Raw genomic sequence first — 25,061 nt, 5'->3', positions numbered from 1 at the left:
TCTATTTTGATATAAGTTAGTTTGTTCATAACATGATCATGTAAGCAGAGTGGCGCAGTGGAAGCGTGCTGGGCCCATAACCCAGAGGTCCGTGGATAGAAACCACGCTCTGCTATGTTAATGCAAAGTAGCTTTTGGTATCAGTTAGTTTTTCATATAATGGTGACGTAAGCAGAGTGGCGCAGTGGAAGCGTGCTGGGCCCATAACCCAGAGGTCCGTGGATAGAAACCACGCTCTGCTATGTTAATGCAAAGTAGCTTTTGGTATCAGTTAGTTTTTCATATAATGGTGATGTAAGCAGAGTGGCCAGTGGAAGCGTGCTGTGCCCATAACCCAGAGGTCCGTGGATAGAAACCACGCTCTGCTATGTTAATGCAAAGTAGCTTTTGGTATCAGTTAGTTTTTCATATAATGGTGATGTAAGCAGAGTGGCGCAGGGGAAGCGTGCTGGGCCCATAACCCAGAGATCCGTGGATCAAAACCACGCTCTGCTAAATTAATGCAAAATAGCACTTGCTATTTTGATATAAATTAGTTTGTTCATACTATGATTATGTAGGCAGAGTGGCGCAGTGGAAGCGTGCTGGGCCCATAACCCAGAGGTCCGTGGATCGAAACCACGCTCTGCTATGTTATTGCAAAGTAGCATTTGCTATTTTGGTATCAGTTAGTTTTTCATATAAAGGTGATGTAAGCAGAGTGGCGCAGTGGAAGCGTGCTGGGCCCATAACCCAGAGGTCCGTGGATCCAAACCACGCTCTGCTATGTTAATGCAAAGTAGCTTTTGCTATTTTGGTATCAGTTAGTTTTTCAAATAATGGTGATGTAAGCAGAGTGGCGCAGTGGAAGCGTGCTGGGCCCATAACCCAGAGGTCCGTGGATCGAAACCACGCTCTGCTAAATTAATGCAAAATAGCACTTGCTATTTTGATATAAGTTAGTTTGTTCATACCATGATCATGTAAGCAGAGTGGCGCAGTGGAAGCGTGCTGGGCCTATAACCCAGAGGTCCGTGGATCGAAACCACGCTCTGCTATGTTAATGCAAAGTAGCATTTGCTATTTTGGTATCAGTTAGTTTTTCATATAATGGTGATGTAAGCAGAGTGGCGCAGTGGAAGCGTGCTGGGCCCATAACCCAGAGATCCGTGTATCGAAACCACGCTCTGCTAAATTAATGCAAAATAGCACTTGCTATTTTGATATAAGTTAGTTTGTTCATACCATGCTCATGTAAGCAGAGTGGCGCAGTGGAAGCGTGCTGGGCCCATAACCCAGAGGTCCGTAGATCGAAACCACGCTCTGCTAAATTAATGCAAAATAGCACTTGCTATTTTGATATAAATTAGTTTGTTCATACCATGATCATGTAAGCGGAGTGGCGCAGTGGAAGCGTGCTGGGCCCATAACCCAGAGGTCCGTAGATCGAAACCACGCTCTGCTAAATTAATGCAAAATAGCACTTGCTATTTTGATATAAATTAGTTTGTTCATACTATGATTATGTAGGCAGAGTGGCGCAGTGGAAGCGTGCTGGGCCCATAACCCAGAGGTCCGTGGATCGAAACCACGCTCTACTATGTTATTGCAAAGTAGCATTTGCTATTTTGGTATCAGTTAGTTTTTCATATAAAGGTGATGTAAGCAGAGTGGCGCAGTGGAAGCGTGCTGGGCCCATAACCCAGAGGTCCGTGGATCCAAACCACGCTCTGCTATGTTAATGCAAAGTAGCTTTTGCTATTTTGGTATCAGTTAGTTTTTCAAATAATGGTGATGTAAGCAGAGTGGCGCAGTGGAAGCGTGCTGGGCCCATAACCCAGAGGTCCGTGGATCGAAACCACGCTCTGCTAAATTAATGCAAAATAGCACTTGCTATTTTGATATAAGTTAGTTTGTTCATACCATGATCATGTAAGCAGAGTGGCGCAGTGGAAGCGTGCTGGGCCCATAACCCAGAGGTCCGTGGATCGAAACCACGCTCTGCTATGTTAATGCAAAGTAGCATTTGCTATTTTGGTATCAGTTAGTTTTTCATATAATGGTGATGTAAGCAGAGTGGCGCAGTGGAAGCGTGCTGGGCCCATAACCCAGAGATCCGTGTATCGAAACCACGCTCTGCTAAATTAATGCAAAATAGCACTTGCTATTTTGATATAAGTTAGTTTGTTCATAACATGCTCATGTAAGCAGAGTGGCGCAGTGGAAGCGTCCTGGGCCCATAACCCAGAGGTCCGTAGATCGAAACCACGCTCTGCTAAATTAATGCAAAATAGCACTTGCTATTTTGATATAAATTAGTTTGTTCATACCATGATCATGTAAGCGGAGTGGCGCAGTGGAAGCGTGCTGGGCCCATAACCCAGAGGTCCGTAGATCGAAACCACGCTCTGCTAAATTAATGCAAAATAGCACTTGCTATTTTAATATAAATTAGTTTGTTCATACTATGACTATGTAAGCAGAGTGGCGCAGTGGAAGCGTGCTGGGCCCATGACCCAGAGGTCCGTGGATCGAAACCACGCTCTGCTATGTTATTGCAAAGTAGCATTTGCTATTTTGGTATCAGTTAGTTTTTCATATAATGGTGATGTAAGCAGAGTGGCGCAGTGGAAGCGTGCTGGGCCCATAACCCAGAGATCCGTGTATCGAAACCACGCTCTGCTAAATTAATGCAAAATAGCACTTGCTATTTTGATATAAGTTAGTTTGTTCATACCATGATCATGTAAGCAGAGTGGCGCAGTGGAAGCGTGCTGGGCCCATAACCCAGAGGTCCGTGGATCGAAACCACGCTCTGCTATGTTAATGCAAAGTAGCATTTGCTATTTTGGTATCAGTTAGTTTTTCATATAATGGTGATGTAAGCAGAGTGGCGCAGTGGAAGCGTGCTGGGCCCATAACCCAGAGATCCGTGTATCGAAACCACGCTCTGCTAAATTAATGCAAAATAGCACTTGCTATTTTGATATAAGTTAGTTTGTTCATACCATGATCATGTAAGCAGAGTGGCGCAGTGGAAGCGTGCTGGGCCCATAACCCAGAGGTCCGTGGATCGAAACCACGCTCTGCTATGTTAATGCAAAGTAGCATTTGCTATTTTGGTATCAGTTAGTTTTTCATATAATGGTGATGTAAGCAGAGTGGCGCAGTGGAAGCGTGCTGGGCCCATAACCCAGAGATCCGTGTATCGAAACCACGCTCTGCTAAATTAATGCAAAATAGCACTTGCTATTTTGATATAAGTTAGTTTGTTCATACCATGATCATGTAAGCAGAGTGGCGCAGTGGAAGCGTGCTGGGCCCATAACCCAGAGGTCCGTGGATCGAAACCACGCTCTGCTATGTTAATGCAAAGTAGCATTTGCTATTTTGGTATCAGTTAGTTTTTCATATAATGGTGATGTAAGCAGAGTGGCGCAGTGGAAGCGTGCTGGGCCCATAACCCAGAGATCCGTGTATCGAAACCACGCTCTGCTAAATTAATGCAAAATAGCACTTGCTATTTTGATATAAGTTAGTTTGTTCATACCATGATCATGTAAGCAGAGTGGCGCAGTGGAAGCGTGCTGGGCCCATAACCCAGAGGTCCGTGGATCTAAACCACGCTCTGCTATGTTAATGCAAAGTAGCATTTGCTATTTTGGTATCAGTTAGTTTTTCATATAATGGTGATGTAAGCAGAGTGGCGCAGTGGAAGCGTGCTGGGCCCATAACCCAGAGGTCCGTGGATCGAAACCACGCTCTGCTATGTTAATGCAAAGTAGCATTTGCTATTTTGGTATCAGTTAGTTTTTCATATAATGGTGATGTAAGCAGAGTGGCGCAGTGGAAGCGTGCTGGGCCCATAACCCAGAGGTCCGTGGATCGAAACCACGCTCTGCTATGTTAATGCAAAGTAGCATTTGCTATTTTGGTATCAGTTAGTTTTTCATATAATGGTGATGTAAGCAGAGTGGCGCAGTGGAAGCGTGCTGGGCCCATAACTCAGAGATCCGTGTATCGAAACCACGCTCTGCTAAATTAATGCAAAATAGCACTTGCTATTTTGATATAAGTTAGTTTGTTCATACCATGATCATGTAAGCAGAGTGGCGCAGTGGAAGCGTGATGGGCCCATAACCCAGAGGTCCGTGGATAGAAACCACGCTCTGCTATGTTAATGCAAAGTAGCTTTTGGTATCAGTTAGTTTTTCATATAATGGTGATGTAAGCAGAGTGGCCAGTGGAAGCGTGCTGGGCCCATAACCCAGAGGTCCGTGGATCGAAACCACGCTCTGCTATGTTAATGCAAAGTAGCATTTGCTATTTTGGTATCAGTTAGTTTTTCATATAATGGTGATGTAAGCAGAGTGGCGCAGTGGAAGCGTGCTGGGCCCATAACCCAGAGATCCGTGTATCGAAACCACGCTCTGCTAAATTAATGCAAAATAGCACTTGCTATTTTGATATAAGTTAGTTTGTTCATACCATGCTCATGTAAGCAGAGTGGCGCAGTGGAAGCGTCCTGGGCCCATAACCCAGAGGTCCGTAGATCGAAACCACGCTCTGCTAAATTAATGCAAAATAGCACTTGCTATTTTGATATAAATTAGTTTGTTCATACCATGATCATGTAAGCGGAGTGGCGCAGTGGAAGCGTGCTGGGCCCATAACCCAGAGGTCCGTAGATCGAAACCACGCTCTGCTAAATTAATGCAAAATAGCACTTGCTATTTTAATATAAATTAGTTTGTTCATACTATGATTATGTAAGCAGAGTGGCGCAGTGGAAGCGTGCTGGGCCCATGACCCAGAGGTCCGTGGATCGAAACCACGCTCTGCTATGTTATTGCAAAGTAGCATTTGCTATTTTGGTATCAGTTAGTTTTTCATATAATGGTGATGTAAGCAGAGTGGCGCAGTGGAAGCGTGCTGGGCCCATAACCCAGAGATCCGTGTATCGAAACCACGCTCTGCTAAATTAATGCAAAATAGCACTTGCTATTTTGATATAAGTTAGTTTGTTCATACCATGATCATGTAAGCAGAGTGGCGCAGTGGAAGCGTGCTGGGCCCATAACCCAGAGGTCCGTGGATCGAAACCACGCTCTGCTATGTTAATGCAAAGTAGCATTTGCTATTTTGGTATCAGTTAGTTTTTCATATAATGGTGATGTAAGCAGAGTGGCGCAGTGGAAGCGTGCTGGGCCCATAACCCAGAGATCCGTGTATCGAAACCACGCTCTGCTAAATTAATGCAAAATAGCACTTGCTATTTTGATATAAGTTAGTTTGTTCATACCATGCTCATGTAAGCAGAGTGGCGCAGTGGAAGCGTCCTGGGCCCATAACCCAGAGGTCCGTAGATCGAAACCACGCTCTGCTAAATTAATGCAAAATAGCACTTGCTATTTTGATATAAATTAGTTTGTTCATACCATGATCATGTAAGCGGAGTGGCGCAGTGGAAGCGTGCTGGGCCCATAACCCAGAGGTCCGTAGATCGAAACCACGCTCTGCTAAATTAATGCAAAATAGCACTTGCTATTTTAATATAAATTAGTTTGTTCATACTATGATTATGTAAGCAGAGTGGCGCAGTGGAAGCGTGCTGGGCCCATGACCCAGAGGTCCGTGGATCGAAACCACGCTCTGCTATGTTATTGCAAAGTAGCATTTGCTATTTTGGTATCAGTTAGTTTTTCATATAATGGTGATGTAAGCAGAGTGGCGCAGTGGAAGCGTGCTGGGCCCATAACCCAGAGATCCGTGTATCGAAACCACGCTCTGCTAAATTAATGCAAAATAGCACTTGCTATTTTGATATAAGTTAGTTTGTTCATACCATGATCATGTAAGCAGAGTGGCGCAGTGGAAGCGTGCTGGGCCCATAACCCAGAGGTCCGTGGATCGAAACCACAATCTGCTATGTTAATGCAAAGTAGCATTTGCTATTTTGGTATCAGTTAGTTTTTCATATAATGGTGATGTAAGCAGAGTGGCGCAGTGGAAGCGTGCTGGGCCCATAACCCAGAGATCCGTGTATCGAAACCACGCTCTGCTAAATTAATGCAAAATAGCACTTGCTATTTTGATATAAGTTAGTTTGTTCATACCATGATCATGTAAGCAGAGTGGCGCAGTGGAAGCGTGCTGGGCCCATAACCCAGAGGTCCGTGGATCGAAACCACGCTCTGCTATGTTAATGCAAAGTAGCATTTGCTATTTTGGTATCAGTTAGTTTTTCATATAATGGTGATGTAAGCAGAGTGGCGCAGTGGAAGCGTGCTGGGCCCATAACCCAGAGATCCGTGTATCGAAACCACGCTCTGCTAAATTAATGCAAAATAGCACTTGCTATTTTGATATAAGTTAGTTTGTTCATACCATGATCATGTAAGCAGAGTGGCGCAGTGGAAGCGTGCTGGGCCCATAACCCAGAGGTCCGTGGATCTAAACCACGCTCTGCTATGTTAATGCAAAGTAGCATTTGCTATTTTGGTATCAGTTAGTTTTTCATATAATGGTGATGTAAGCAGAGTGGCGCAGTGGAAGCGTGCTGGGCCCATAACCCAGAGGTCCGTGGATCGAAACCACGCTCTGCTATGTTAATGCAAAGTAGCATTTGCTATTTTGGTATCAGTTAGTTTTTCATATAATGGTGATGTAAGCAGAGTGGCGCAGTGGAAGCGTGCTGGGCCCATAACCCAGAGGTCCGTGGATCGAAACCACGCTCTGCTATGTTAATGCAAAGTAGCATTTGCTATTTTGGTATCAGTTAGTTTTTCATATAATGGTGATGTAAGCAGAGTGGCGCAGTGGAAGCGTGCTGGGCCCATAACCCAGAGATCCGTGTATCGAAACCACGCTCTGCTAAATTAATGCAAAATAGCACTTGCTATTTTGATATAAGTTAGTTTGTTCATACCATGATCATGTAAGCAGAGTGGCGCAGTGGAAGCGTGATGGGCCCATAACCCAGAGGTCCGTGGATAGAAACCACGCTCTGCTATGTTAATGCAAAGTAGCTTTTGGTATCAGTTAGTTTTTCATATAATGGTGATGTAAGCAGAGTGGCCAGTGGAAGCGTGCTGGGCCCATAACCCAGAGGTCCGTGGATCGAAACCACGCTCTGCTATGTTAATGCAAAGTAGCATTTGCTATTTTGGTATCAGTTAGTTTTTCATATAATGGTGATGTAAGCAGAGTGGCGCAGTGGAAGCGTGCTGGGCCCATAACCCAGAGATCCGTGTATCGAAACCACGCTCTGCTAAATTAATGCAAAATAGCACTTGCTATTTTGATATAAGTTAGTTTGTTCATACCATGCTCATGTAAGCAGAGTGGCGCAGTGGAAGCGTCCTGGGCCCATAACCCAGAGGTCCGTAGATCGAAACCACGCTCTGCTAAATTAATGCAAAATAGCACTTGCTATTTTGATATAAATTAGTTTGTTCATACCATGATCATGTAAGCGGAGTGGCGCAGTGGAAGCGTGCTGGGCCCATAACCCAGAGGTCCGTAGATCGAAACCACGCTCTGCTAAATTAATGCAAAATAGCACTTGCTATTTTAATATAAATTAGTTTGTTCATACTATGATTATGTAAGCAGAGTGGCGCAGTGGAAGCGTGCTGGGCCCATGACCCAGAGGTCCGTGGATCGAAACCACGCTCTGCTATGTTATTGCAAAGTAGCATTTGCTATTTTGGTATCAGTTAGTTTTTCATATAATGGTGATGTAAGCAGAGTGGCGCAGTGGAAGCGTGCTGGGCCCATAACCCAGAGATCCGTGTATCGAAACCACGCTCTGCTAAATTAATGCAAAATAGCACTTGCTATTTTGATATAAGTTAGTTTGTTCATACCATGATCATGTAAGCAGAGTGGCGCAGTGGAAGCGTGCTGGGCCCATAACCCAGAGGTCCGTGGATCGAAACCACGCTCTGCTATGTTAATGCAAAGTAGCATTTGCTATTTTGGTATCAGTTAGTTTTTCATATAATGGTGATGTAAGCAGAGTGGCGCAGTGGAAGCGTGCTGGGCCCATAACCCAGAGATCCGTGTATCGAAACCACGCTCTGCTAAATTAATGCAAAATAGCACTTGCTATTTTGATATAAGTTAGTTTGTTCATACCATGCTCATGTAAGCAGAGTGGCGCAGTGGAAGCGTCCTGGGCCCATAACCCAGAGGTCCGTAGATCGAAACCACGCTCTGCTAAATTAATGCAAAATAGCACTTGCTATTTTGATATAAATTAGTTTGTTCATACCATGATCATGTAAGCGGAGTGGCGCAGTGGAAGCGTGCTGGGCCCATAACCCAGAGGTCCGTAGATCGAAACCACGCTCTGCTAAATTAATGCAAAATAGCACTTGCTATTTTAATATAAATTAGTTTGTTCATACTATGATTATGTAAGCAGAGTGGCGCAGTGGAAGCGTGCTGGGCCCATGACCCAGAGGTCCGTGGATCGAAACCACGCTCTGCTATGTTATTGCAAAGTAGCATTTGCTATTTTGGTATCAGTTAGTTTTTCATATAATGGTGATGTAAGCAGAGTGGCGCAGTGGAAGCGTGCTGGGCCCATAACCCAGAGATCCGTGTATCGAAACCACGCTCTGCTAAATTAATGCAAAATAGCACTTGCTATTTTGATATAAGTTAGTTTGTTCATACCATGATCATGTAAGCAGAGTGGCGCAGTGGAAGCGTGCTGGGCCCATAACCCAGAGGTCCGTGGATCGAAACCACGCTCTGCTATGTTAATGCAAAGTAGCATTTGCTATTTTGGTATCAGTTAGTTTTTCATATAATGGTGATGTAAGCAGAGTGGCGCAGTGGAAGCGTGCTGGGCCCATAACCCAGAGATCCGTGTATCGAAACCACGCTCTGCTAAATTAATGCAAAATAGCACTTGCTATTTTGATATAAATTAGTTTGTTCATACCATGATCATGTAAGCAGAGTGGCGCAGTGGAAGCGTGCTGGGCCCATAACCCAGAGGTCCGTGGATCTAAACCACGCTCTGCTATGTTAATGCAAAGTAGCATTTGCTATTTTGGTATCAGTTAGTTTTTCATATAATGGTGATGTAAGCAGAGTGGCGCAGTGGAAGCGTGCTGGGCCCATAACCCAGAGGTCCGTGGATCGAAACCACGCTCTGCTATGTTAATGCAAAGTAGCATTTGCTATTTTGGTATCAGTTAGTTTTTCATATAATGGTGATGTAAGCAGAGTGGCGCAGTGGAAGCGTGCTGGGCCCATAACCCAGAGGTCCGTGGATCGAAACCACGCTCTGCTATGTTAATGCAAAGTAGCATTTGCTATTTTGGTATCAGTTAGTTTTTCATATAATGGTGATGTAAGCAGAGTGGCGCAGTGGAAGCGTGCTGGGCCCATAACCCAGAGATCCGTGTATCGAAACCACGCTCTGCTAAATTAATGCAAAATAGCACTTGCTATTTTGATATAAGTTAGTTTGTTCATACCATGATCATGTAAGCAGAGTGGCGCAGTGGAAGCGTGATGGGCCCATAACCCAGAGGTCCGTGGATAGAAACCACGCTCTGCTATGTTAATGCAAAGTAGCTTTTGGTATCAGTTAGTTTTTCATATAATGGTGATGTAAGCAGAGTGGCCAGTGGAAGCGTGCTGTGCCCATAACCCAGAGGTCCGTGGATCGAAACCACGCTCTGCTATGTTAATGCAAAGTAGCTTTTGGTATCAGTTAGTTTTTCATATAAAAGTGATGTAAGCAGAGTGGCGCAGTGGAAGCGTGCTGGGCCCATAACCCAGAGGTCCGTGGATCGAAACCACGCTCTGCTATGTTATTGCAAAGTAGCATTTGCTATTTTGCTATCAGTTAGTTTTTCATATAATGGTGATGTAAGCAGAGTGGCGCAGTGGAAGCGTGCTGGGCCCATAACCCAGAGGTCCGTGGATCGAAACCACGCTCTGCTATGTTAATGCAAAGTAGCATTTGCTATTTTGGTATCAGTTAGTTTTTCATATAATGGTGATGTAAGCAGAGTGGCGCAGTGGAAGCGTGCTGGGCCCATAACCCAGAGATCCGTGTATCGAAACCACGCTCTGCTAAATTAATGCAAAATAGCACTTGCTATTTTGATATAAGTTAGTTTGTTCATACCATGATCATGTAAGCAGAGTGGCGCAGTGGAAGCGTGCTGGGCCCATAACCCAGAGGTCCTTGGATCTAAACCACGCTCTGCTATGTTAATGCAAAGTAGCATTTGCTATTTTGGTATCAGTTAGTTTTTCATATAATGGTGATGTAAGCAGAGTGGCGCAGTGGAAGCGTGCTGTGCCCATAACCCAGAGATCCGTGGATCAAAACCACGCTCTGCTAAATTAATGCAAAATAGCACTTGCTATTTTGATATAAATTAGTTTGTTCATACTATGATTATGTAGGCAGAGTGGCGCAGTGGAAGCGTGCTGGGCCCATAACCCAGAGGTCCGTGGATCGAAACCACGCTCTGCTAAATTAATGCAAAATAGCACTTGCTATTTTGATATAAATTAGTTTGTTCATACTATGATTATGTAGGCAGAGTGGCGCAGTGGAAGCGTGCTGGGCCCATAACCCAGAGGTCCGTGGATCGAAACCACGCTCTGCTATGTTAATGCAAAGTAGCATTTGCTATTTTGGTATCAGTTAGTTTTTCATATAATGGTGATGTAAGCAGAGTGGCGCAGTGGAAGCGTGCTGGGCCCATAACCCAGAGATCCGTGTATCGAAACCACGCTCTGCTAAATTAATGCAAAATAGCACTTGCTATTTTGATATAAGTTAGTTTGTTCATACCATGATCATGTAAGCAGAGTAACGCAGTGGAAGCGTGCTGGGCCCATAACCCAGAGGTCCGTGGATCTAAACCACGCTCTGCTATGTTAATGCAAAGTAGCATTTGCTATTTTGGTATCAGTTAGTTTTTCATATAATGGTGATGTAAGCAGAGTGGCGCAGTGGAAGCGTGCTGGGCCCATAACCCAGAGATCCGTGTATCGAAACCACGCTCTGCTAAATTAATGCAAAATAGCACTTGCTATTTTGATATAAGTTAGTTTGTTCATACCATAATCATGTAAGCAGAGTGGCGCAGTGGAAGCGTGATGGGCCCATAACCCAGAGGTCCGTGGATAGAAACCACGCTCTGCTATGTTAATGCAAAGTAGCTTTTGGTATCAGTTAGTTTTTCATATAATGGTGATGTAAGCAGAGTGGCCAGTGGAAGCGTGCTGTGCCCATAACCCAGAGGCCCCTGGATCGAAACCACGCTCTGCTATGTTAATGCAAAGTAGCATTTGCTATTTTGGTATCAGTTAGTTTTTCATATAATGGTGATGTAAGCAGAGTGGCGCAGTGGAAGCGTGCTGGGCCCATAACCCAGAGATCCGTGTATCGAAACCACGCTCTGCTAAATTAATGCAAAATAGCACTTGCTATTTTGATATAAGTTAGTTTGTTCATACCATGATCATGTAAGCAGAGTGGCGCAGTGGAAGCGTGCTGGGCCCATAACCCAGAGGTCCGTGGATCTAAACCACGCTCTGCTATGTTAATGCAATGTAGCATTTGCTATTTTGGTATCAGTTAGTTTTTCATATAATGGTGATGTAAGCAGAGTGGCGCAGTGGAAGCGCGCTGGGCCCATAACCCAGAGATCCGTGGATCAAAACCACGCTCTGCTAAATTAATGCAAAATAGCACTTGCTATTTTGATATAAGTTAGTTTGTTCATACCATGATCATGTAAGCAGAGTGGCGCAGTGGAAGCGTGCTGGGCCCATAACCCAGAGGTCCGTGGATCTAAACCACGCTCTGCTATGTTAATGCAATGTAGCATTTGCTATTTTGGTATCAGTTAGTTTTTCATATAATGGTGATGTAAGCAGAGTGGCGCAGTGGAAGCGCGCTGGGCCCATAACCCAGAGATCCGTGGATCAAAACCACGCTCTGCTAAATTAATGCAAAATAGCACTTGCTATTTTGATATAAATTAGTTTGTTCATACTATGATTATGTAGGCAGAGTGGCGCAGTGGAAGCGTGCTGGGCCCATAACCCAGAGGTCCGTGGATCGAAACCACGCTCTGCTAAATTAATGCAAAATAGCACTTGCTATTTTGATATAAATTAGTTTGTTCATACTATGATTATGTAGGCAGAGTGGCGCAGTGGAAGCGTGCTGGGCCCATAACCCAGAGGTCCGTGGATCTAAACCACGCTCTGCTATGTTAATGCAAAGTAGCATTTGCTATTTTGGTATCAGTTAGTTTTTCATATAATGGTGATGTAAGCAGAGTGGCGCAGTGGAAGCGTGCTGGGCCCATAACCCAGAGGTCCGTGGATCGAAACAACGCTCTGCTATGTTAATGCAAAGTAGCATTTGCTATTTTGGTATCAGTTAGTTTTTCATATAATGGTGATGTAAGCAGAGTGGCGCAGTGGAAGCGTGCTGGGCCCATAACCCAGAGGTCCGTGGGTCGAAACCACGCTCTGCTATGTTAATGCAAAGTAGCATTTGCTATTTTGGTATCAGTTAGTCTTTCATATAATGGTGATGTAAGCAGAGTGGCGCAGTGGAAGCGTGCTGGGCCCATAACCCAGAGATCCGTGTATCGAAACCACGCTCTGCTAAATTAATGCAAAATAGCACTTGCTATTTTGATATAAGTTAGTTTGTTCATACCATGATCATGTAAGCAGAGTGGCGCAGTGGAAGCGTGATGGGCCCATAACCCAGAGGTCCGTGGATAGAAACCACGCTCTGCTATGTTAATGCAAAGTAGCATTTGCTATTTTGGTATCAGTTAGTTTTTCATATAATGGTGATGTAAGCAGAGTGGCCAGTGGAAGCGTGCTGTGCCCATAACCCAGAGGTCCGTGGATCGAAACCACGCTCTGCTATGTTAATGCAAAGTAGCATTTGCTATTTTGGTATCAGTTAGTTTTTCATATAAAAGTGATGTAAGCAGAGTGGCGCAGTGGAAGCGTGCTGGGCCCATAACCCAGAGGTCCGTGGATCGAAACCACGCTCTGCTATGTTATTGCAAAGTAGCATTTGCTATTTTGGTATCAGTTAGTTTTTCATATAATGGTGATGTAAGCAGAGTGGCGCAGTGGAAGCGTGCTGGGCCCATAACCCAGAGGTCCGTGGATCTAAACCACGCTCTGCTATGTTAATGCAATGTAGCATTTGCTATTTTGGTATCAGTTAGTTTTTCATATAATGGTGATGTAAGCAGAGTGGCGCAGTGGAAGCGTGCTGGGCCCATAACCCAGAGATCCGTGGATCAAAACCACGCTCTGCTAAATTAATGCAAAATAGCACTTGCTATTTTGATATAAATTAGTTTGTTCATACTATGATTATGTAGGCAGAGTGGCGCAGTGGAAGCGTGCTGGGCCCATAACCCAGAGGTCCGTGGATCGAAACCACGCTCTGCTATGTTATTGCAAAGTAGCATTTGCTATTTTGCTATCAGTTAGTTTTTCATATAATGGTGATGTAAGCAGAGTGGCGCAGTGGAAGCGTGCTGGGCCCATAACCCAGAGGTCCGTGGATCGAAACCACGCTCTGCTATGTTAATGCAAAGTAGCATTTGCTATTTTGGTATCAGTTAGTTTTTCATATAATGGTGATGTAAGCAGAGTGGCGCAGTGGAAGCGTGCTGGGCCCATAACACAGAGATCCGTGTATCGAAACCACGCTCTGCTAAATTAATGCAAAATAGCACTTGCTATTTTGATATAAGTTAGTTTGTTCATACCATGATCATGTAAGCAGAGTGGCGCAGTGGAAGCGTGCTGGGCCCATAACCCAGAGGTCCGTGGATCTAAACCACGCTCTGCTATGTTAATGCAATGTAGCATTTGCTATTTTGGTATCAGTTAGTTTTTCATAAAATGGTGATGTAAGCAGAGTGGCGCAGTGGAAGCGTGCTGGGCCCATAACCCAGAGATCCGTGGATCAAAACCACGCTCTGCTAAATTAATGCAAAATAGCACTTGCTATTTTGATATAAATTAGTTTGTTCATACTATGATTATGTAGGCAGAGTGGCGCAGTGGAAGCGTGCTGGGCCCATAACCCAGAGGTCCGTGGATCGAAACCACGCTCTGCTATGTTATTGCAAAGTAGCATTTGCTATTTTGCTATCAGTTAGTTTTTCATATAATGGTGATGTAAGCAGAGTGGCGCAGTGGAAGCGTGCTGGGCCCATAACCCAGAGGTCCGTGGATCGAAACCACGCTCTGCTATGTTAATGCAAAGTAGCATTTGCTATTTTGGTATCAGTTAGTTTTTCATATAATGGTGATGTAAGCAGAGTGGCGCAGTGGAAGCGTGCTGGGCCCATAACCCAGAGATCCGTGTATCGAAACCACGCTCTGCTAAATTAATGCAAAATAGCACTTGCTATTTTGATATAAGTTAGTTTGTTCATACCATGATCATGTAAGCAGAGTGGCGCAGTGGAAGCGTGCTGGGCCCATAACCCAGAGGTCCTTGGATCTAAACCACGCTCTGCTATGTTAATGCAAAGTAGCATTTGCTATTTTGGTATCAGTTAGTTTTTCATATAATGGTGATGTAAGCAGAGTGGCGCAGTGGAAGCGTGCTGGGCCCATAACCCAGAGATCCGTGGATCAAAACCACGCTCTGCTAAATTAATGAAAAATAGCACTTGCTATTTTGATATAGATTAGTTTGTTCATACTATGATTATGTAGGCAGAGTGGCGCAGTGGAAGCGTGCTGGGCCCATAACCCAGAGGTCCGTGGATCGAAACCACGCTCTGCTAAATTAATGCAAAATAGCACTTGCTATTTTGATATAAATTAGTTTGTTCATACTATGATTATGTGGGCAGAGTGGCGCAGTGGAAGCGTGCTGGGCCCATAACCCAGAGGTCCGTGGATCGAAACCACGCTCTGCTATGTTAATGCAAAGTAGCATTTGCTATTTTGGTATCAGTTAGTTTTTCATATAATGGTGATGTAAGCAGAGTGGCGCAGTGGAAGCGTGCTGGGCCCATAACCCAGAGATCCGTGTATCGAAACCACGCTCTGCTAAATTAATGCAAAACAGCACTTGCTATTTTGATATAAGTTAGTTTGTTCATACCATGATCATGTAAGCAGAGTAACGCAGTGGAAGCGTGCTGGGCCCATAACCCAGAGGTCCGTGGATCTAAACCACGCTCTGCTATGTTAATGCAAAGTAGCATTTGCTATTTTGGTATCAGTTAGTTTTTCATATAATGGTGATGTAAGCAGAGTGGCGCAGTGGAAGCGTGCTGGGCCCATAACCCAGAGATCCGTGTATCGAAACCACGCTCTGCTAAATTAATGCAAAATAGCACTTGCTATTTTGATATAAGTTAGTTTGTTCATACCATGATCATGTAAGCAGAGTGGCGCAGTGGAAGCGTGATGGGCCCATAACCCAGAGGTCCGTGGATAGAAACCACGCTCTGCTATGTTAATGCAAAGTAGCTTTTGGTATCAGTTAGTTTTTCATATAATGGTGATGTAAGCAGAGTGGCCAGTGGAAGCGTGCTGTGCCCATAACCCAGAGGTCCGTGGATCGAAACCACGCTCTGCTATGTTAATGCAAAGTAGCATTTGCTATTTTGGTATCAGTTAGTTTTTCATGTAAAAGTGATGTAAGCAGAGTGGCGCAGTGGAAGCGTGCTGGGCCCATAACCCAGAGGTCCGTGGATCGAAACCACGCTCTGCTATGTTATTGCAAAGTAGCATTTGCTATTTTGGTATCAGTTAGTTTTTCATATAATGGTGATGTAAGCAGAGTGGCGCAATGGAAGCGTGCTGGGCCCATAACCCAGAGGTCCGTGGATCGAAACCACGCTCTGCTATGTTAATGCAAAGTAGCATTTGCTATTTTGGTATCAGTTAGTTTTTCATATAATGGTGATGTAAGCAGAGTGGCGCAGTGGAAGCGTGCTGGGCCCATAACCCAGAGGTCCGTGGATCGAAACCACGCTCTGCTATGTTAATGCAAAGTAGCATTTGCTATTTTGGTATCAGTTAGTTTTTCATATAATGGTGATGTAAGCAGAGTGGCGCAGTGGAAGCGTGCTGGGCCCATAACCCAGAGATCCGTGTATCGAAACCACGCTCTGCTAAATTAATGCAAAACAGCACTTGCTATTTTGATATAAGTTAGTTTGTTCATACCATGATCATGTAAGCAGAGTAACGCAGTGGAAGCGTGCTGGGCCCATAACCCAGAGGTCCGTGGATCTAAACCACGCTCTGCTATGTTAATGCAAAGTAGCATTTGCTATTTTGGTATCAGTTAGTTTTTCATATAATGGTGATGTAAGCAGAGTGGCGCAGTGGAAGCGTGCTGGGCCCATAACCCAGAGATCCGTGTATCGAAACCACGCTCTGCTAAATTAATGCAAAATAGCACTTGCTATTTTGATATAAGTTAGTTTGTTCATACCATGATCATGTAAGCAGAGTGGCGCAGTGGAAGCGTGATGGGCCCATAACCCAGAGGTCCGTGGATAGAAACCACGCTCTGCTATGTTAATGCAAAGTAGCTTTTGGTATCAGTTAGTTTTTCATATAATGGTGATGTAAGCAGAGTGGCCAGTGGAAGCGTGCTGTGCCCATAACCCAGAGGTCCGTGGATCGAAACCACGCTCTGCTATGTTAATGCAAAGTAGCATTTGCTATTTTGGTATCAGTTAGTTTTTCATGTAAAAGTGATGTAAGCAGAGTGGCGCAGTGGAAGCGTGCTGGGCCCATAACCCAGAGGTCCGTGGATCGAAACCACGCTCTGCTATGTTATTGCAAAGTAGCATTTGCTATTTTGGTATCAGTTAGTTTTTCATATAATGGTGATGTAAGCAGAGTGGCGCAATGGAAGCGTGCTGGGCCCATAACCCAGAGGTCCGTGGATCGAAACCACGCTCTGCTATGTTAATGCAAAGTAGCATTTGCTATTTTGGTATCAGTTAGTTTTTCATATAATGGTGATGTAAGCAGAGTGGCGCAGTGGAAGCGTGCTGGGCCCATAACCCAGAGGTCCGTGGATCGAAACCACGCTCTGCTATGTTAATGCAAAGTAGCATTTGCTATTTTGGTATCAGTTAGTTTTTCATATAATGGTGATGTAAGCAGAGTGGCGCAGTGGAAGCGTGCTGGGCCCATAACCCAGAGATCCGTGTATCGAAACCACGCTCTGCTAAATTAATGCAAAATAGCACTTGCTATTTTGATATAAGTTAGTTTGTTCATACCATGATCATGTAAGCAGAGTGGCGCAGTGGAAGCGTGCTGGGCCCATAACCCAGAGGTCCGTGGATCTAAACCACGCTCTGCTATGTTAATGCAATGTAGCATTTGCTATTTTGGTATCAGTTAGTTTTTCATATAATGGTGATGTAAGCAGAGTGGCGCAGTGGAAGCGTGCTGGGCCCATAACCCAGAGATCCGTGGATCAAAACCACGCTCTGCTAAATTAATGCAAAATAGCACTTGCTATTTTGATATAAATTAGTTTGTTCATACTATGATTATGTAGGCAGAGTGGCGCAGTGGAAGCGTGCTGGGCCCATAACCCAGAGGTCCGTGGATCGAAACCACGCTCTGCTATGTTATTGCAAAGTAGCATTTGCTATTTTGCTATCAGTTAGTTTTTCATATAATGGTGATGTAAGCAGAGTGGCGCAGTGGAAGCGTGCTGGGCCCATAACCCAGAGATCCGTGTATCGAAACCACGCTCTGCTAAATTAATGCAAAATAGCACTTGCTATTTTGATATAAGTTAGTTTGTTCATACCATGCTCATGTAAGCAGAGTGGCGCAGTGGAAGCGTGCTGGGCCCATAACCCAGAGGTCCGTAGATCGAAACCACGCTCTGCTAAATTAATGCAAAATAGCACTTGCTATTCTGATATAAATTAGTTTGTTCATACCATGATCATGTAAGCGGAGTGGCGCAGTGGAAGCGTGCTGGGCCCATAACCCAGAGGTCCGTAGATCGAAACCACGCTCTGCTAAATTAATGCAAAATAGCACTTGCTATTTTGATATAAATTAGTTTGTTCATAGTATGATTATGTAAGCAGAGTGGCGCAGTGGAAGCGTGCTGGGCCCATGACCCAGAGGTCCGTGGATCGAAACCACGCTCTGCTATGTTATTGCAAAGTAGCATTTGCTATTTTGGTATCAGTTAGTTTTTCATATAATGGTGATGTAAGCAGAGTGGCGCAGTGGAAGCGTGCTGGGCCCATAACCCAGAGATCCGTGTATCGAAACCACGCTCTGCTAAATTAATGCAAAATAGCACTTGCTATTTTGATATTAGTTAGTTTGTTCATACCATGATCATGTAAGCAGAGTGGCGCAGTGGAAGCGTGCTGGGCCCATAACCCAGAGGTCCGTGGATCGAAACCACGCTCTGCTATGTTAATGCAAAGTAGCATTTGCTATTTTGGTATCAGTTAGTTTTTCATATAATGGTGATGTAAGCAGAGTGGCGCAGTGGAAGCGTGCTGGGCCCATAACCCAGAGATCCGTGTATCGAAACCACGCTCTGCTAAATTAATGCAAAATAGCACTTGCTATTTTGATATAAGTTAGTTTGTTCATACCATGATCATGTAAGCAGAGTGGCGCAGTGGAAGCGTGCTGGGCCCATAACCCAGAGGTCCGTGGATCTAAACCACGCTCTGCTATGTTAATGCAAAGTAGCATTTGCTATTTTGGTATCAGTTAGTTTTTCATATAATGGTGATCTAAGCAGAGTGGCGCAGTGGAAGCGTGCTGGGCCCATAACCCAGAGGTCCGTGGATCGAAACCACGCTCTGCTATGTTAATGCAAAGTAGCATTTGCTATTTTGGTATCAGTTAGTTTTTCATATAATGGTGATGTAAGCAGAGTGGCGCAGTGGAAGCGTGCTGGGCCCATAACCCAGAGATCCGTGTATCGAAACCACGCTCTGCTAAATTAATGCAAAATAGCACTTGCTATTTTGATATAAGTTAGTTTGTTCATACCATGATCATGTAAGCAGAGTGGCGCAGTGGAAGCGTGCTGGGCCCATAACCCAGAGGTCCGTGGATCTAAACCACGCTCTGCTATGTTAATGCAATGTAGCATTTGCTATTTTGGTATCAGTTAGTTTTTCATATAATGGTGATGTAAGCAGAGTGGCGCAGTGGAAGCGTGCTGGGCCCATAACCCAGAGATCCGTGGATCAAAACCACGCTCTGCTAAATTAATGCAAAATAGCACTTGCTATTTTGATATAAATTAGTTTGTTCATACTATGATTATGTAGGCAGAGTGGCGCAGTGGAAGCGTGCTGGGCCCATAACCCAGAGGTCCGTGGATCGAAACCACGCTCTGCTATGTTATTGCAAAGTAGCATTTGCTATTTTGCTATCAGTTAGTTTTTCATATAATGGTGATGTAAGCAGAGTGGCGCAGTGGAAGCGTGCTGGGCCCATAACCCAGAGATCCGTGTATCGAAACCACGCTCTGCTAAATTAATGCAAAATAGCACTTGCTATTTTGATATAAGTTAGTTTGTTCATACCATGCTCATGTAAGCAGAGTGGCGCAGTGGAAGCGTGCTGGGCCCATAACCCAGAGGTCCGTAGATCGAAACCACGCTCTGCTAAATTAATGCAAAATAGCACTTGCTATTCTGATATAAATTAGTTTGTTCATACCATGATCATGTAAGCGGAGTGGCGCAGTGGAAGCGTGCTGGGCCCATAACCCAGAGGTCCGTAGATCGAAACCACGCTCTGCTAAATTAATGCAAAATAGCACTTGCTATTTTGATATAAATTAGTTTGTTCATACTATGATTATGTAAGCAGAGTGGCGCAGTGGAAGCGTGCTGGGCCCATGACCCAGAGGTCCGTGGATCGAAACCACGCTCTGCTATGTTATTGCAAAGTAGCATTTGCTATTTTGGTATCAGTTAGTTTTTCATATAATGGTGATGTAAGCAGAGTGGCGCAGTGGAAGCGTGCTGGGCCCATAACCCAGAGATCCGTGTATCGAAACCACGCTCTGCTAAATTAATGCAAAATAGCACTTGCTATTTTGATATAAGTTAGTTTGTTCATACCATGATCATGTAAGCAGAGTGGCGCAGTGGAAGCGTGCTGGGCCCATAACCCAGAGGTCCGTGGATCGAAACCACGCTCTGCTATGTTAATGCAAAGTAGCATTTGCTATTTTGGTATCAGTTAGTTTTTCATATAATGGTGATGTAAGCAGAGTGGCGCAGTGGAAGCGTGCTGGGCCCATAACCCAGAGATCCGTGTATCGAAACCACGCTCTGCTAAATTAATGCAAAATAGCACTTGCTATTTTGATATAAGTTAGTTTGTTCATACCATGATCATGTAAGCAGAGTGGCGCAGTGGAAGCGTGCTGGGCCCATAACCCAGAGGTCCGTGGATCTAAACCACGCTCTGCTATGTTAATGCAAAGTAGCATTTGCTATTTTGGTATCAGTTAGTTTTTCATATAATGGTGATCTAAGCAGAGTGGCGCAGTGGAAGCGTGCTGGGCCCATAACCCAGAGGTCCGTGGATCGAAACCACGCTCTGCTATGTTAATGCAAAGTAGCATTTGCTATTTTGGTATCAGTTAGTTTTTCATATAATGGTGATGTAAGCAGAGTGGCGCAGTGGAAGCGTGCTGGGCCCATAACCCAGAGATCCGTGTATCGAAACCACGCTCTGCTAAATTAATGCAAAATAGCACTTGCTATTTTGATATAAGTTAGTTTGTTCATACCATGATCATGTAAGCAGAGTGGCGCAGTGGAAGCGTGCTGGGCCCATAACCCAGAGGTCCGTGGATCTAAACCACGCTCTGCTATGTTAATGCAATGTAGCATTTGCTATTTTGGTATCAGTTAGTTTTTCATATAATGGTGATGTAAGCAGAGTGGCGCAGTGGAAGCGTGCTGGGCCCATAACCCAGAGATCCGTGGATCAAAACCACGCTCTGCTAAATTAATGCAAAATAGCACTTGCTATTTTGATATAAATTAGTTTGTTCATACTATGATTATGTAGGCAGAGTGGCGCAGTGGAAGCGTGCTGGGCCCATAACCCAGAGGTCCGTGGATCGAAACCACGCTCTGCTATGTTATTGCAAAGTAGCATTTGCTATTTTGCTATCAGTTAGTTTTTCATATAATGGTGATGTAAGCAGAGTGGCGCAGTGGAAGCGTGCTGGGCCCATAACCCAGAGATCCGTGTATCGAAACCACGCTCTGCTAAATTAATGCAAAATAGCACTTGCTATTTTGATATAAGTTAGTTTGTTCATACCATGCTCATGTAAGCAGAGTGGCGCAGTGGAAGCGTGCTGGGCCCATAACCCAGAGGTCCGTAGATCGAAACCACGCTCTGCTAAATTAATGCAAAATAGCACTTGCTATTCTGATATAAATTAGTTTGTTCATACCATGATCATGTAAGCGGAGTGGCGCAGTGGAAGCGTGCTGGGCCCATAACCCAGAGGTCCGTAGATCGAAACCACGCTCTGCTAAATTAATGCAAAATAGCACTTGCTATTTTGATATAAATTAGTTTGTTCATACTATGATTATGTAAGCAGAGTGGCGCAGTGGAAGCGTGCTGGGCCCATGACCCAGAGGTCCGTGGATCGAAACCACGCTCTGCTATGTTATTGCAAAGTAGCATTTGCTATTTTGGTATCAGTTAGTTTTTCATATAATGGTGATGTAAGCAGAGTGGCGCAGTGGAAGCGTGCTGGGCCCATAACCCAGAGATCCGTGTATCGAAACCACGCTCTGCTAAATTAATGCAAAATAGCACTTGCTATTTTGATATAAGTTAGTTTGTTCATACCATGATCATGTAAGCAGAGTGGCGCAGTGGAAGCGTGCTGGGCCCATAACCCAGAGGTCCGTGGATCGAAACCACGCTCTGCTATGTTAATGCAAAGTAGCATTTGCTATTTTGGTATCAGTTAGTTTTTCATATAATGGTGATGTAAGCAGAGTGGCGCAGTGGAAGCGTGCTGGGCCCATAACCCAGAGATCCGTGTATCGAAACCACGCTCTGCTAAATTAATGCAAAATAGCACTTGCTATTTTGATATAAGTTAGTTTGTTCATACCATGATCATGTAAGCAGAGTGGCGCAGTGGAAGCGTGCTGGGCCCATAACCCAGAGGTCCGTGGATCGAAACCACGCTCTGCTATGTTAATGCAAAGTAGCATTTGCTATTTTGGTATCAGTTAGTTTTTCATATAATGGTGATGTAAGCAGAGTGGCACAGTGGAAGCGTGCTGGGCCCATAACCCAGAGGTCCGTGGATCGAAACCACGCTCTGCTATGTTAATGCAAAGTAGCATTTGCTATTTTGGTATCAGTTAGTTTTTCATATAATGGTGATGTAAGCAGAGTGGCGCAGTGGAAGCGTGCTGGGCCCATAACCCAGAGATCCGTGTATCGAAACCACGCTCTGCTAAATTAATGCAAAATAGCACTTGCTATTTTGATATAAGTTAGTTTGTTCATACCATGATCATGTAAGCAGAGTGGCGCAGTGGAAGCGTGCTGGGCCCATAACCCAGAGGTCCGTGGATCGAAACCACGCTCTGCTATGTTAATGCAAAGTAGCATTTGCTATTTTGGTATCAGTTAGTTTTTCATATAATGGTGATGTAAGCAGAGTGGCGCAGTGGAAGCGTGCTGGGCCCATAACCCAGAGATCCGTGTATCGAAACCACGCTCTGCTAAATTAATGCAAAATAGCACTTGCTATTTTGATATAAGTTAGTTTGTTCATACCATGATCATGTAAGCAGAGTGGCGCAGTGGAAGCGTGCTGGGCCCATAACCCAGAGGTCCGTGGATCTAAACCACGCTCTGCTATGTTAATGCAAAGTAGCATTTGCTATTTTGGTATCAGTTAGTTTTTCATATAATGGTGATGTAAGCAGAGTGGCGCAGTGGAAGCGTGCTGGGCCCATAACCCAGAGGTCCGTGGATCGAAACCACGCTCTGCTATGTTAATGCAAAGTAGCATTTGCTATTTTGGTATCAGTTAGTTTTTCATATAATGGTGATGTAAGCAGAGTGGCGCAGTGGAAGCGTGCTGGGCCCATAACCCAGAGGTCCGTGGATCGAAACCACGCTCTGCTATGTTAATGCAAAGTAGCATTTGCTATTTTGGTATCAGTTAGTTTTTCATATAATGGTGATGTAAGCAGAGTGGCGCAGTGGAAGCGTGCTGGGCCCATAACCCAGAGGTCCGTGGGTCGAAACCACGCTCTGCTATGTTAATGCAAAGTAGCATTTGCTATTTTGGTATCAGTTAGTTTTTCATATAATGGTGATGTAAGCAGAGTGGCGCAGTGGAAGCGTGCTGGGCCCATAACCCAGAGATCCGTGTATCGAAACCACGCTCTGCTAAATTAATGCAAAATAGCACTTGCTATTTTGATATAAGTTAGTTTGTTCATACCATGATCATGTAAGCAGAGTGGCGCAGTGGAAGCGTGATGGGCCCATAACCCAGAGGTCCGTGGATAGAAACCACGCTCTGCTATGTTAATGCAGAGTAGCTTTTGGTATCAGTTAGTTTTTCATATAATGGTGATGTAAGCAGAGTGGCCAGTGGAAGCGTGCTGTGCCCATAACCCAGAGGTCCGTGGATCGAAACCACGCTCTGCTATGTTAATGCAAAGTAGCTTTTGGTATCAGTTAGTTTTTCATATAAAAGTGATGTAAGCAGAGTGGCGCAGTGGAAGCGTGCTGGGCCCATAAGCCAGAGGTCCTTGGATCGAAACCACGCTCTGCTATGTTATTGCAAAGTAGCATTTGCTATTTTGCTATCAGTTAGTTTTTCATATAATGGTGATGTAAGCAGAGTGGCGCAGTGGAAGCGTGCTGGGCCCATAACCCAGAGGTCCGTGGATCGAAACCACGCTCTGCTATGTTAATGCAAAGTAGCATTTGCTATTTTGGTATCAGTTAGTTTTTCATATAATGGTGATGTAAGCAGAGTGGCGCAGTGGAAGCGTGCTGGGCCCATAACCCAGAGATCAGTGTATCGAAACCACGCTCTGCTAAATTAATGCAAAATAGCACTTGCTATTTTGATATAAGTTAGTTTGTTCATACCATGATCATGTAAGCAGAGTGGCGCAGTGGAAGCGTGCTGGGCCCATAACCCAGAGGTCCTTGGATCTAAACCACGCTCTGCTATGTTAATGCAAAGTAGCATTTGCTATTTTGGTATCAGTTAGTTTTTCATATAATGGTGATGTAAGCAGAGTGGCGCAGTGGAAGCGTGCTGTGCCCATAACCCAGAGATCCGTGGATCAAAACCACGCTCTGCTAAATTAATGCAAAATAGCACTTGCTATTTTGATATAAATTAGTTTGTTCATACTATGATTATGTAGGCAGAGTGGCGCAGTGGAAGCGTGCTGGGCCCATAACCCAGAGGTCCGTGGATCGAAACCACGCTCTGCTAAATTAATGCAAAATAGCACTTGCTATTTTGATATAAATTAGTTTGTTCATACTATGATTATGTAGGCAGAGTGGCGCAGTGGAAGCGTGCTGGGCCCATAACCCAGAGGTCCGTGGATCGAAACCACGCTCTGCTATGTTAATGCAAAGTAGCATTTGCTATTTTGGTATCAGTTAGTTTTTCATATAATGGTGATGTAAGCAGAGTGGCGCAGTGGAAGCGTGCTGTGCCCATAACCCAGAGATCCGTGGATCAAAACCACGCTCTGCTAAATTAATGCAAAATAGCACTTGCTATTTTGATATAAATTAGTTTGTTCATACTATGATTATGTAGGCAGAGTGGCGCAGTGGAAGCGTGCTGGGCCCATAACCCAGAGGTCCGTGGATCGAAACCACGCTCTGCTAAATTAATGCAAAATAGCACTTGCTATTTTGATATAAATTAGTTTGTTCATACTATGATTATGTAGGCAGAGTGGCGCAGTGGAAGCGTGCTGGGCCCATAACCCAGAGGTCCGTGGATCGAAACCACG

The 25,061-nt window shown here is 44.5% G+C and overlaps 1 protein-coding gene and 1 non-coding gene across 2 annotated transcripts in view; both read left to right on the top strand.

The window, feature by feature from the left end:
* Positions 1-25,061, top strand: part of LOC149674296 (uncharacterized) — a 96,964-nt gene that overhangs the window by 23,956 nt on the left and 47,947 nt on the right. The window lies entirely within an intron of this gene.
* Positions 966-1,037, top strand: TRNAI-UAU (transfer RNA isoleucine (anticodon UAU)). The gene has a single exon. It is a non-coding gene; the product is annotated as a tRNA-Ile (tRNA).

Source organism: Phalangium opilio, unplaced genomic scaffold (assembly GCF_054372755.1).
Source record: "Phalangium opilio isolate 3A_F unplaced genomic scaffold, DU_Popi_V2 ptg000046l_1, whole genome shotgun sequence".
Lineage (NCBI taxonomy): Eukaryota > Metazoa > Arthropoda > Arachnida > Opiliones > Phalangiidae > Phalangium > Phalangium opilio.
The sequence above is the reverse complement of the archived record's forward strand: the minus strand, read 5'-3'. Positions and strand labels throughout refer to the sequence as shown.